The sequence below is a fragment of the Cryptomeria japonica genome, chromosome 2, assembly GCF_030272615.1.
Source record: "Cryptomeria japonica chromosome 2, Sugi_1.0, whole genome shotgun sequence".
In the NCBI taxonomy this organism is placed as follows: Eukaryota; Viridiplantae; Streptophyta; class Pinopsida; order Cupressales; family Cupressaceae; genus Cryptomeria; species Cryptomeria japonica.
The window spans coordinates 314608141-314619433 of NC_081406.1; positions in this window are offsets into that span (position 1 = coordinate 314608141).

Below are 11293 nucleotides of genomic sequence, written 5' to 3' on the forward strand. Positions count from 1 at the left end.
TAGCATTTCTGCATTCACCTCTTCTCCTTTGGCATTTTTCTATAATGGTGGACCGCAAATCTCATGTCGTTGGTGTCAGTCATGTTTTGGACCCTTGTGTTTCTTGTAAATTCTCTATGTTCTGTAGTATATATATATTTTGGTTGTAGGTGTTTTTTGGTGCAGGGGCATGTCAATTTTGGTTGCAGGAGTTCTTTGTTGTAGGGCCTTCAAGATATCCCATGAAGATGGATATGTCCTTCTATGTTGGTTTAGTCCTCTTGCTTTTTGGAGCTCTTTTCTTCATTCATTGGGCAGCCTATGATATTTCTTTTTCATGTCCTTATTTTGTAAATAAGCTTACATGCTCCTATTCTATAAAATGAGCTTGCATGATCCTATTTGTAAATGAGCATGCATGCCCCTTTGTTGATCTCTATTTTGTAACTAGCTCTAGCTAGAGGATTGCTCACTACTTCTCTTCTATAGTCATGTTGATGAGCAATGACCAAAGTTTTTCTTGTTGGTTCTTTTCTTTGGGAGCTCAGTTTGAACCAGTTTTTAAATATATTGTAAAAATTATATATTATTAATAAATTATATCAAGTGGCATTGCCACCTTGCCAAAAAAAAACAGTGCACACGTTATTGTAATGATAAATTAGGTTTCAAACAATTATGACCAATAATCATTTTTTTTTTCATTCACTGTAAGGATTTCGGCTTTTTAAACAGAGAGACACCATTTAACAACGCACCCATAAAATGAAATGATAAATAATGAAGGGGTTTCGAACAATTATGAACAATAATCAATCTTTTTTGCATTCACTGTAATGATTTCGACATTATAAACAAATATACACCAGTTAACAGCGCACCAAATGATAAATAATGAAGGGGTTTCGAACAATTATGAACAATAATCAATTTTTTTTGCATTCACTGTAATGATTTCGGCATTATAAACAGAAAGACACCATTTAACAACGTACACATTATTATAATGATAAATAATGAAGGGGTTTTGAACAATTATAAACAATAATCAATTTTTTTTGCATTCACTATAATGATTTCGGCATTATAAACAGAAAGACACCATTTAACAACGCACACATTATTATAATGATAAATAATGAAGGGGTTTTGAACAATTATGAACAATAATCAATTTTTTTTGCATTCACTGTAATGATTTCGGCATTATAAACAGAAAGACACCATTTAACAGTGTACACATTATTATAATGATAAATAATGAAGGGGTTTGTTCAATTTTTTTTTGCATTCACTGTAAAGATTTCTGCATTATAAACAGAGAGACACCATTTAACAACGCACCCATAAAATGAAATGATAAATAATGAAGGGGTTTCGAACAATTATGAATAATAATCAATTTTTTTTGCATTCACTGTAATGATTTTGACATTATAAACAAAGAGACACCATTTAACAACACACCCATAAAATGAAATGATAAATAGTGAAGGGGTTTTGAACAATTATGAACAATAATCATTTTTTTTTGCATTCACTGTAAGGATTTCGACATTATAAATAGAGAGACACCATTTAACAGCACACCCATAAAATGAAATGATAAATAATGAAGGGGTTTCGAACAATTATGAACAATAATCATTTTTTTTGTATTCACTCTAATGCTTTCAACATTATAAATAGAGAGACACCATTTAACAATGCACCCATAAAATGAAATGATAAATAATGAAGGGGTTTCGAACATTTATGACCAATAATCAATTGTTTTTGCATTCATTGTAATGATTTTGTCATTATAAATAGAGAGACACCATTTATCAATGCACCCATAAAATGAAATGATAAATAATGACGGGGTTTTGAGGAAAATGAAGAGATAATCAATTGTTTTGTCATTCTCTGTGAGGATTTTGGCATTATAAACATAGAAACACCATTTAACAATGCAACCATAAAATGAAATGAAAAATAATGAAGGAATTTCTAAGTAAACGAAAAGATATTCAATTGTTTTTCCATTCTCTGTGAGGATTTCAGAATTATTAAACTGTAACAAAGCATTGAAATGAAACCCTAAACCGCATACAAAGAAATCATCAATAGACAAAGCATAATGTAGTTGTGAAGGAGCAAAACCATCATTGGACATCCAATATGCAAGGAGGAAGAGTGCGATCGTTACTTGGGAGCATTGAGTCGAAATGGAGGAGAGTGGACAAAATGTTGCAGAGGAGAAATGGAGGAGAGCCGATGGCGAGCGAACAAAATGACCACAAAAAATCTTCATTTCCCTAAGTTTTGAGGGCAAAAAGATAGCGGGCCACAAAATATCTTCATTTCCCTAAGTTTTTAGGGCAAAAAGGATAGCGAGAGCTCATGCCATGTGGGCCCATAATGCATACCCGGGAAGGGGGTTATGAGTGGTCAACATTTTTTTTGACCACCCATTTTAAACATTTTTATATTCAATATATTTTTAATTATATGCATAACATAAACTTTTAAGGTTAATTATTTTTTATAAAAAGGTGAAAAACATATTAGTTTTTAGGTATTTTATAAATGGATATTGGCCTTTTGGTGTGCGGGTATTGGTGCAAAAGAGGTCAAGTATCAGACAACACTTTGAAATGACCAGTTTTTGACCTTTTGACGCATAACGATTCGTAGAGATCGGATCGTTACTACCCAGAAGCCAAATCAATAGGTTTAAGTAGTTAAGTTGCATACGAAGACAACCAAAAAAAAAATTCAAAATCCGATGTACCGTTTAGGATCTGTGGGTGCGCGAAGTTAGCTATGACGGCTATTGGTGCTCTTCCCCTAGTTGTGGTTGCTTATGTTTTGTATTTCTTATTTTTCTTGATTTTTTTTGTTTTATATTTTTTTTTGTTAATGAAAATGGTATTGTTTCTTTTATAGGAGAGTAAAGTACGTAGTAATGGCGTTGTATTAGATGTACTAGTATACTTATATTTAAAAAATATATGTAAAATATGTCGAGAGATATCTTATAATAGAAGAGAATCATCTGTAAAATAAATGTTCTTCTAAAATACTAAACACCAAGAATACAAATCCATTAACGTCCTACATGCAAAAAGTTGTGAGTCTAGCTGGAGACAAGTGGTGAGGGTTCTATTTTATTTGGAGTAATAAAATAATACCTCCACAAAAGCTAAAACATGGCATATGTCATGCATTTACCCGTCATTTGCATGTCAAATTGTTTCAAAAATGGATTTTTGTTTACAGACATTTTGATATCATTGTAGATGCCTCTCGACTTAATAATTTATTAAATAATTTATTATGGGGGAAGATCATTGTAAATTTGGATAATCATTTGAAGTATTTTGGAGGGATGAGGGAGGTAGTAAGTGTGCATTTATAGAAGGGGAATTAAAGCAATTCCATATTTTTTTTTGTGAGGTGTTAACTATTGAATGGATGTCCAATGCTATTTATTATTTTGTTTTTTGTTTTTTTCGTTTGTGGTAAATGGCAAGCATTGATGTGGAATTTGTCTATCGACAGTAATATGTATTGTTTTCCTTTTTTTTTTTTTTTTAATTAATAATTGTGCTATCATTGGTTTTTGTAAATGAATAAGTGTGTTATAAGTGATCAATCAATCAATTTTTATTTTTTTTTGAATGGTCGAATTTAGAAGTGCTTTTCACAAGTTAATTTGGAGGTAAAATAGCATTTTTTTAGTTTTTTTTTTAAATGTGAGGTGATGCTTTGCACCATGTTAAAGTTGATGCAAAATTGAGAGCAATATTGAGTTTTTTTTAATATTTTTTTGGTGGAAGTAACATAGCAATTTGTGTGTTAAAATAGAGTAATAATATGTTTCGTATAAAAAACATAGTAAGTTTATGTTTGATATGATCGTAGTATAAGAAAATTTGTCAGCAATAAGTAATGGTTTGTGTTTTTTTTTCTGAAAATTAATAAATGGGTACTAAGTGAACAACATTTCTTGTTAAACTATATTTTGCAAGGTCAAATGTAGAAATTTGTTTTTAGCCATGGGGTACAACAAGGGTGGTTTGGAATTTGTATTTGTATAGTTGATCCAATGGAGCTTGTAAAACAACAATAGTTTTGTTTTTTTATTCGTTCATTTGAAGGTTAAATAGCAATTCTTTTAAAAAAATGTGTGTGATATTTTTTTGTGCCATCTTAAAGAAAATGCAAAATAGAGAGCAACCTATATGGTTTTGAAAAAGGAAGTAAATTTATAAGAGTTCAATAGTTCATAAATATTATTATGATTTAAATGTTTTGAAAGGTTGAATGTATAAGTGTGTGTAAAGAGGTAAAATGATTAGTGAAAAGAAATGTTATAAGTATGATATCGAAACTTTGCACATTTTCTTTTAAAACAAATGAGGTTAATTACTATTATTAAAAAAGTGCATAGTAAAGGTGAATATTAATGGAAGTTTGAAGGTATGATTAAGGAAGAAATTACAATAGTTAGATAGAAGTCAATAAATAGTATGAGTAAAATATATTGAATGTTAGGAAAATAGGCAAGTACATAATTGAATTGTCAAACAATTTTAGATTTATTGAATGGTTTTGAAAAAACCAAAGTACAAAATCAAGGGGGAAAACTTGTTATGAATATATTAAAAAAAATGCAATTTGGAGAAGTATATATATAAATAGGAGAAGTAATATTAAATGTTTTCAATGACAGAATATTGTATAAATTTAGAAAATAACAATGGTATGTTTGGAAGCTAGAATAATTGAACAATAATATGTATTACATATAAGCCACTATAGTCAATGATAACATTTGAAGCAACTTTTTTGTGTGGTTTCGATGTAAAATAGCAGATACAAGCAGTTGCATTTTTGGGCCGATGAAAACACAATGAGAATACTTGTAAATTAATTGGATCCTAGCATAAAAAAACAAAAAAGAAAGTCTTGGTGTTTTATAGGGAGAAGGAGGAGAAAGAATATAGATGGCTGAAGCATGGAAAGGAAGATGTACGAACAAAAGGGAAAAAATGCAAAGATGTAAACAATGAATAGAAAATACCTGTAGTATAATATTTTCTTTGTGGAATGAGCAAGTAGCCAGTATAAGTTATCCGTAAAAGCAATTAACAATATAATAGTGGGTTCGATAGTGATTTTACCTACAAGGAATAAATATAGATAGTAAGCGAGTGTAAATAGTACATAGGAGTGATGCAATAAAATAAGTGAACCGAAATTGCTAGAATTGCAAAAGTGCAGTTTTTACAATCAATGAAACATTTATGCTAAGCCTGGGTAATATGTGAAGAAGAGTGTATGTATGTAGATAGGAAAACCTAAAAACAATATAAATGCAAGTGTTAAAGAGTTAAATGGATAGTGATAATAAACAATAAGTAGTTGGAAGAACAAACTAAAATACAATAGGTTTTGTACCTTTGGAGAAACCATATGTTCGTGGAACCATGGTTTGTGGCAAGATAATTCAATAGAAGATGGGAAAAACTGTATTTGTACAAATACTCTTCAATCAGTAGAACCCCAATTCCCTTCCAACGGTTCTCCACCCTCCCCCGCTGATTGAAGAGTAATATGATTATCATAGTTGCATCCTGCCTGAACAAGATGTGCACCTCAGCTAAGTGCAATGGGTGCTTTACAGTGTGTGATTCGTGTATATAGCTAGTAAGTCAGCCAAGCATGATATGGTATGTCTGAAACAAATAGCTTGGCGAGTATAAGTGCAAGCCAAAAACAATGCATATCAAAAGTGTGTAGGAAGCATGTTTTCGAGAGGGAGTACAACACCTAGAAGCATTCTAATTATAAAAGGCCTTAAAAGTGCTACCTTTCCAGTGAGGTGCATATTTCCATGTGTTTCTAGCAAGCCCTTCTTTGGTGGGCGATGGTAAGACATATCCAGCTTTGCAAGTCACCGAAAAGGTATATATATATATATACTTACTATGGCCACCTATTGGAGACGCTTACTATGGAAGATTAAATAGCCAAAGATACTTATCATGTACGAAGTGTGGGTTACAAGTATATCTGATATTGTGGTGCATAATAGAATTGAAAAGGGGTAAAAGTGAACTTTAACTTTTTTGCACCGAAATATGCATATTTGTGTGTAAATGTTGAGAATGGGAATACAATCAACAAAATAGATTGTACAAATAGTTAATTTTTTTAAGGCAATAGATAACTTTACAATAATAAACAGAGTGTACAAGAACAGGAACAAAGTATAATGAGCAGGTAATGTTTGTGGAAACTATCCCTACATTTTGATGTCAAGTAATTGTAGATCTTAAACAATATGTACACGTTAATAGTAATAATGCGATAAAGTATTGTCCAACGAAAAGTTTTGTCAAGCACAACAACTGATAGTCAATTCAATAAACAAAAAGATGTAGTTGATGAAGACTATAATTGCAAAAAACACTTTAATTGTTGACTATGTATTAGTAACAAGTAAGGTATGAAGCATGTTGTAGTTATTCATCCTGCATGAACAAGGAAAGAATTGGTATCGAGAATATATGAGCTATTGTTAATGTGAATGTTTTTTTTTGTACTAATATAAGTGTGTAAAAGTGATAGAAGTAAAATTATTTTGTTTACTTGACATTTGAGAAGGGGAAAAGTAGATGTGGATAGTTGGTGCAGGAGCACCCAAGGCACCATCAGGCCTCTATGAGGCAAATTATGAAGTTTTTGTGTTTTGAAGGATAAAGGTTGTAAATAAAGTCTTTTAAGACCATATGTGATGTAATGAGGTCATTGAGACCATTGTTTGTTAGGTTAAGTCCTATTAGGGTCATATTGTTAATATTGCTAAAAAATGGTCAAATTGTAAAAAGTTGTCATTTTGTGAGCAATAGGTCTCAATGGGTCAAATTTGATGTTTAATGGTATGTAAGGGTTTTTTGGATCTATTTGGACTTATCTAAGTGATTTTGAGTCGTGGTTTGGTCTAGGATCAAGTTTTAGACAAAAGTTGCTCATATTGTAAAAAATTGTCAAAAGCAACTTTTTGTGTTTAAGGAGGTAATTAGGTGTTTGTTAGTCATGTGTTGGTTCAAAAGGTGGTTATATCAGTTGGGAGGCCTTGGAGGCATTCAAATAGGTTATTCCCACATTGACTTAGAGGTTGGATGTGTTGGATATTGTTGGATATGGTTGGTCATTGCTGCTACTAAGATATGTTGTTGTCATTAATGTCAACATATTTCTGTGATATATTCATGTGTTATTGGAAGATATTCTGATCCGGTTTTGTAGTTTGGTTTTGCTGATCACTGTTTTGCAGAGGTTGATATTTCCTCTGGTATATTCTGGTGTGATCAGATCTTGTGCTGAGACTTTGGGATATTGTTTTAGTTTGTCTTGTGTATCTTCATTTTAATTGGTTGGTGATTTGGTGCTCCACAAGTTATCTTTCTTCATGACAGTTGTTGATTGGTTGTGTTCTTGAGTTTCTAGACGTTGGCCGATGAGGATTTGAAAAGAGGTATTGGTGCAACTATTCCGGATGGTTCTAACGTGCTTGTTGGTGATTCCTAGTGGTGTCCTATTTGTTTTGGTGATCCGCATTGATCGTTGTGCAAATTTTTGGTGGTTTGCATCAACTGGTATTGATTTTCGTGTTATACGGTATTTCTGGTGGTGTAGCATGTTGCGATTGATTTTGGCATGATTTCTGGTGGAGTTGTGCATTTGAGAATTCGATTTAGGTCCATGTTATGTCATGCAAATCATCATATTAGTCTGGTGGTCGATCTTTGTATCGTATGATGTAATTTTGTAATTGTGAGTTGAGGATTTAGCCAACCTTGTTGTCAATGTTGATGAACTATATAAATAGGTGATATTGTCATGTAATTTGAGTGTTGAGGTTGTGTCTGCATTATCAGAGAGTGATGTATGTGCGATAAAGTGATTCATCTTTCAATGTTGTGATTGAGGAGAGATTGGTGTTGCTGAGCAGACAATTATGCTTAAACAGAACTGTAATCAAGCATTTGGAGATGCTATTCTTTTAGTTCACTTCTTCTGGATTGTAGTTTGAATCTTATTGTAAGTCAGTGAGACTGCCCTGAGGGTTGTAGCCTTTAGGGCAAATATATTTTGAGCAGTGAGCTCTAGGCAGTGTGCTTGAATGCATGTGCATTCCCCATTGTAATATTTTCACATACTACTGCAGAGTATCACCTTGTTGTGGGTAGGTTCCCACCATGGTTTTTCCCTTAACCGGGTTTTCCACGTCAAAAATCTTGGTGTTGTGTGTTGTGCTATTAATTTGCTTATATGTTCATTGTTGCAATCTGTTAGATCTATTGTTGTACTTAAAGTTTTATATTACGATGAAGATTGATTCACCCCCCGTCTCAGTCTTCCTTCTTGGTTGTTGCTAACAGGATGTATGTGGATGTAAACAACAATCAAAAATCAATAAAAGTTTAATTATTTCTTGCACTTCTTTATGAGTTTTCCATACATAGAAGTCTTATTTTGGATACTTTTCAATATCAAATTTGATTCATTTATATTGAGGGATCATTGGGCATTGTCTAGGAATGAATGTACTCTAATTTCCTTTTTGTGGCATCTGATTTCATTGTGTTTTGAGAGAGATACAAGGATTTAGGTGAAATTAGTCTAAACCCTTATCTAGGGTAAACCAAGACTGCTAAAAAATGATTTTATTTTACTTTCATGTCAAATAAGCCACTCCAAATGAGTGGAAATGCTTTGTATATATGCACTTTATTTTTCTTATGTTTTGTAGGGTACCATGAAACATTTGGCACGTGCAATCATGATGATAAATGACTGAAATTTTGTGTCTCAAATTGAGAACACAATGGTTTGATAAAGTTTGTATGGAGTAAGGGCATCAAAAGTGGTTTGTCAGGTTGGTGAGGGAGTTGGAAGGTGTAAGGAGGTGTCCCAAACACAAACCAAGTAATGACCACCAAAAGAACCAATTCAAAATACCACAATCTGTGACTATCCTAAGTCTCATGTTGACTATCACAGTTTGACAGTACTTTGTAACCATTGCACTTTACATTTTTAAGAGTGAAATTGGTGTTGAATTGGATATCAGAGGGTAGCAGGGTGTATTCTCATCTTCACCACTTGCATTTGAGGGATTGTGAACAAAGAATAGCCCAATCAAGTATGACTTTCTGTACACCTTGTGTGACTATCTCAAAGATAGTAAGATTGCAATAAATATCATTGAGGTCTCTAGGGTGGTTCGGGAGGGTTAAGAACCATGAAGGTATGTGTTTGGAAGTCCGTGAAGAGTGTCAAGGGATGTGTTTCCTTGTGAGTGTCTAATACTTGTTGTTGGTGAGGGTTGAAGCCTATTAGGAGTATGGTGTTGGGTGAGTGAATGCCAAAAGGGTGTGAGTAGTGAACTAAGTGTTGGGAAGTTAAGATTGGGGTTTGAACATGTTGGGAAGGACTATGCGAGTATGTTCAAATTATTGGGTGAGAGATAAGAAGCACGAGTGTGTTTTTGATGTATTGTAACCTAGTGAGTATCAAACAACCATGTGAGAGGTACTGGGAGGTTTTAGAGGGTTGTCACCTTATTCCATAGGTGAGTTTGGAGAAAGATCTCCCCTATTGGTTGAGTTTGTTGGATTCTCTACATCAATAGTGCTTTTACCAAGATTTTCAAATACACAGACATCGCCTTCTTTTATCTTGGTTTCATAAACAAATTTTCTCCGACCTGCAAAGAATATTGGTGCTCTATTATTGATAATACATTTTATAGGCCAAGAGCTGCCATTGGATGCACACAATGTTATTTGAGTTTGATAATGAGGCAAGTGTAGTTCACGTGCTAAATGTTTTGTAAATTTCCGCAAGATGGCAATAGAATAACAAGTTAAAACCAGAAAAGATTCTATAAATTGAGACATAATAGAACTAAGGAATATTCATTTGCTTACATTTAGAAAATGTCCACCAATATTCCATCACTTTATAACCATAGCAGTATAAGGTTTGTTTGAAACAAAGCTAGGTGCAAGTTGAGGTATTGTTGAGTTGTAGAGGAGACAAATGAAAAAAGGAACAAGTAATTAGTTGTAAACTCTAAAGGGAAAGTGGGAAGCATATGAACAAGTGCATAAACATTAATCTAGTTAATAACAAGCATAGAAAAGGATACTGACCAGGAGCACAACGACGTTTGAAGGAGTGTTTTGTACATTTGTTTTTGGTGCACTGCTGGTGTAGCCAGAATCATAAATTGATTCACCTATAACAGATGCTGGTGTGGCCAGAATCATAAATTGATTCACCTATAATAAATGGAATGGGGTTACGGTTGACTGGTGAATGTGCATGCACATTATTAGAAAGGATTTTTTTTTCACAGTCAGTTTTCCCAAAGATGATAACTCTGAAGAAGGAGGATTTGATGCATTTGAATACAAGGAAATATCCATGTTCCAGGTTATTATCAACAACGAATTATTGTCATCCATTGTCAAAACGAACAATATTTTGGTCAGCAACGAGGAGAACATCCCATTGAATGCCCGTTGGTGCTTGCAAAATGACATACGTATTTACAATATTGTGAATGACATGCATAAATGTTGGTGGTATTCTTTGAAAAAGCAACAAAACAAAGTAAAAGCATGGAGCCAGTAATGGTATAAATGATTTAAAGGATATACATTTATGTTAAAGGAATATAAAGTGTACCAATTTGGTGAAGTTCTCTTCCAGCATGATTTTGAAAAAAAAGGGAACTATCGCATGCTTGACACAACAATTATATGAACATGCTTCACATGGAAGGTCTGCCATCTACTCCTGTTGTTATATCTTAAATGAACTAATAATATGTTAATGCTTTTTGTGTATTCAATTAAGAAACATAATCATGTGTAGATGGCATACAATGCAATTGTTAAATAAAATATTAGAGACACTTATCAGAAAGGATATGCTCACAATGTTTGGACAAAGGAAGAATAAGCTAAAACAAAAAATAGAAACATAAAAAAAGGTATAAAATAATTGACAATAGAAATTCAAACATAAGTAACAAATGCTGAGATGCAAGTGGAGAACATAACAGAAAGAGGGATCATGTTGTAAAGGTATCAAACTAACCAGAAACAAAATATAATCAAAGTTTTTGCTTGTTTAACACTGTATGTTTGTTATGTGATGATAGAGTTGTCAACCATGTAAGAAGAAAAGTAGATAAATGGTCATACACTATATGAATAGGTTTGTATGGATAAATAATCTTCAATCG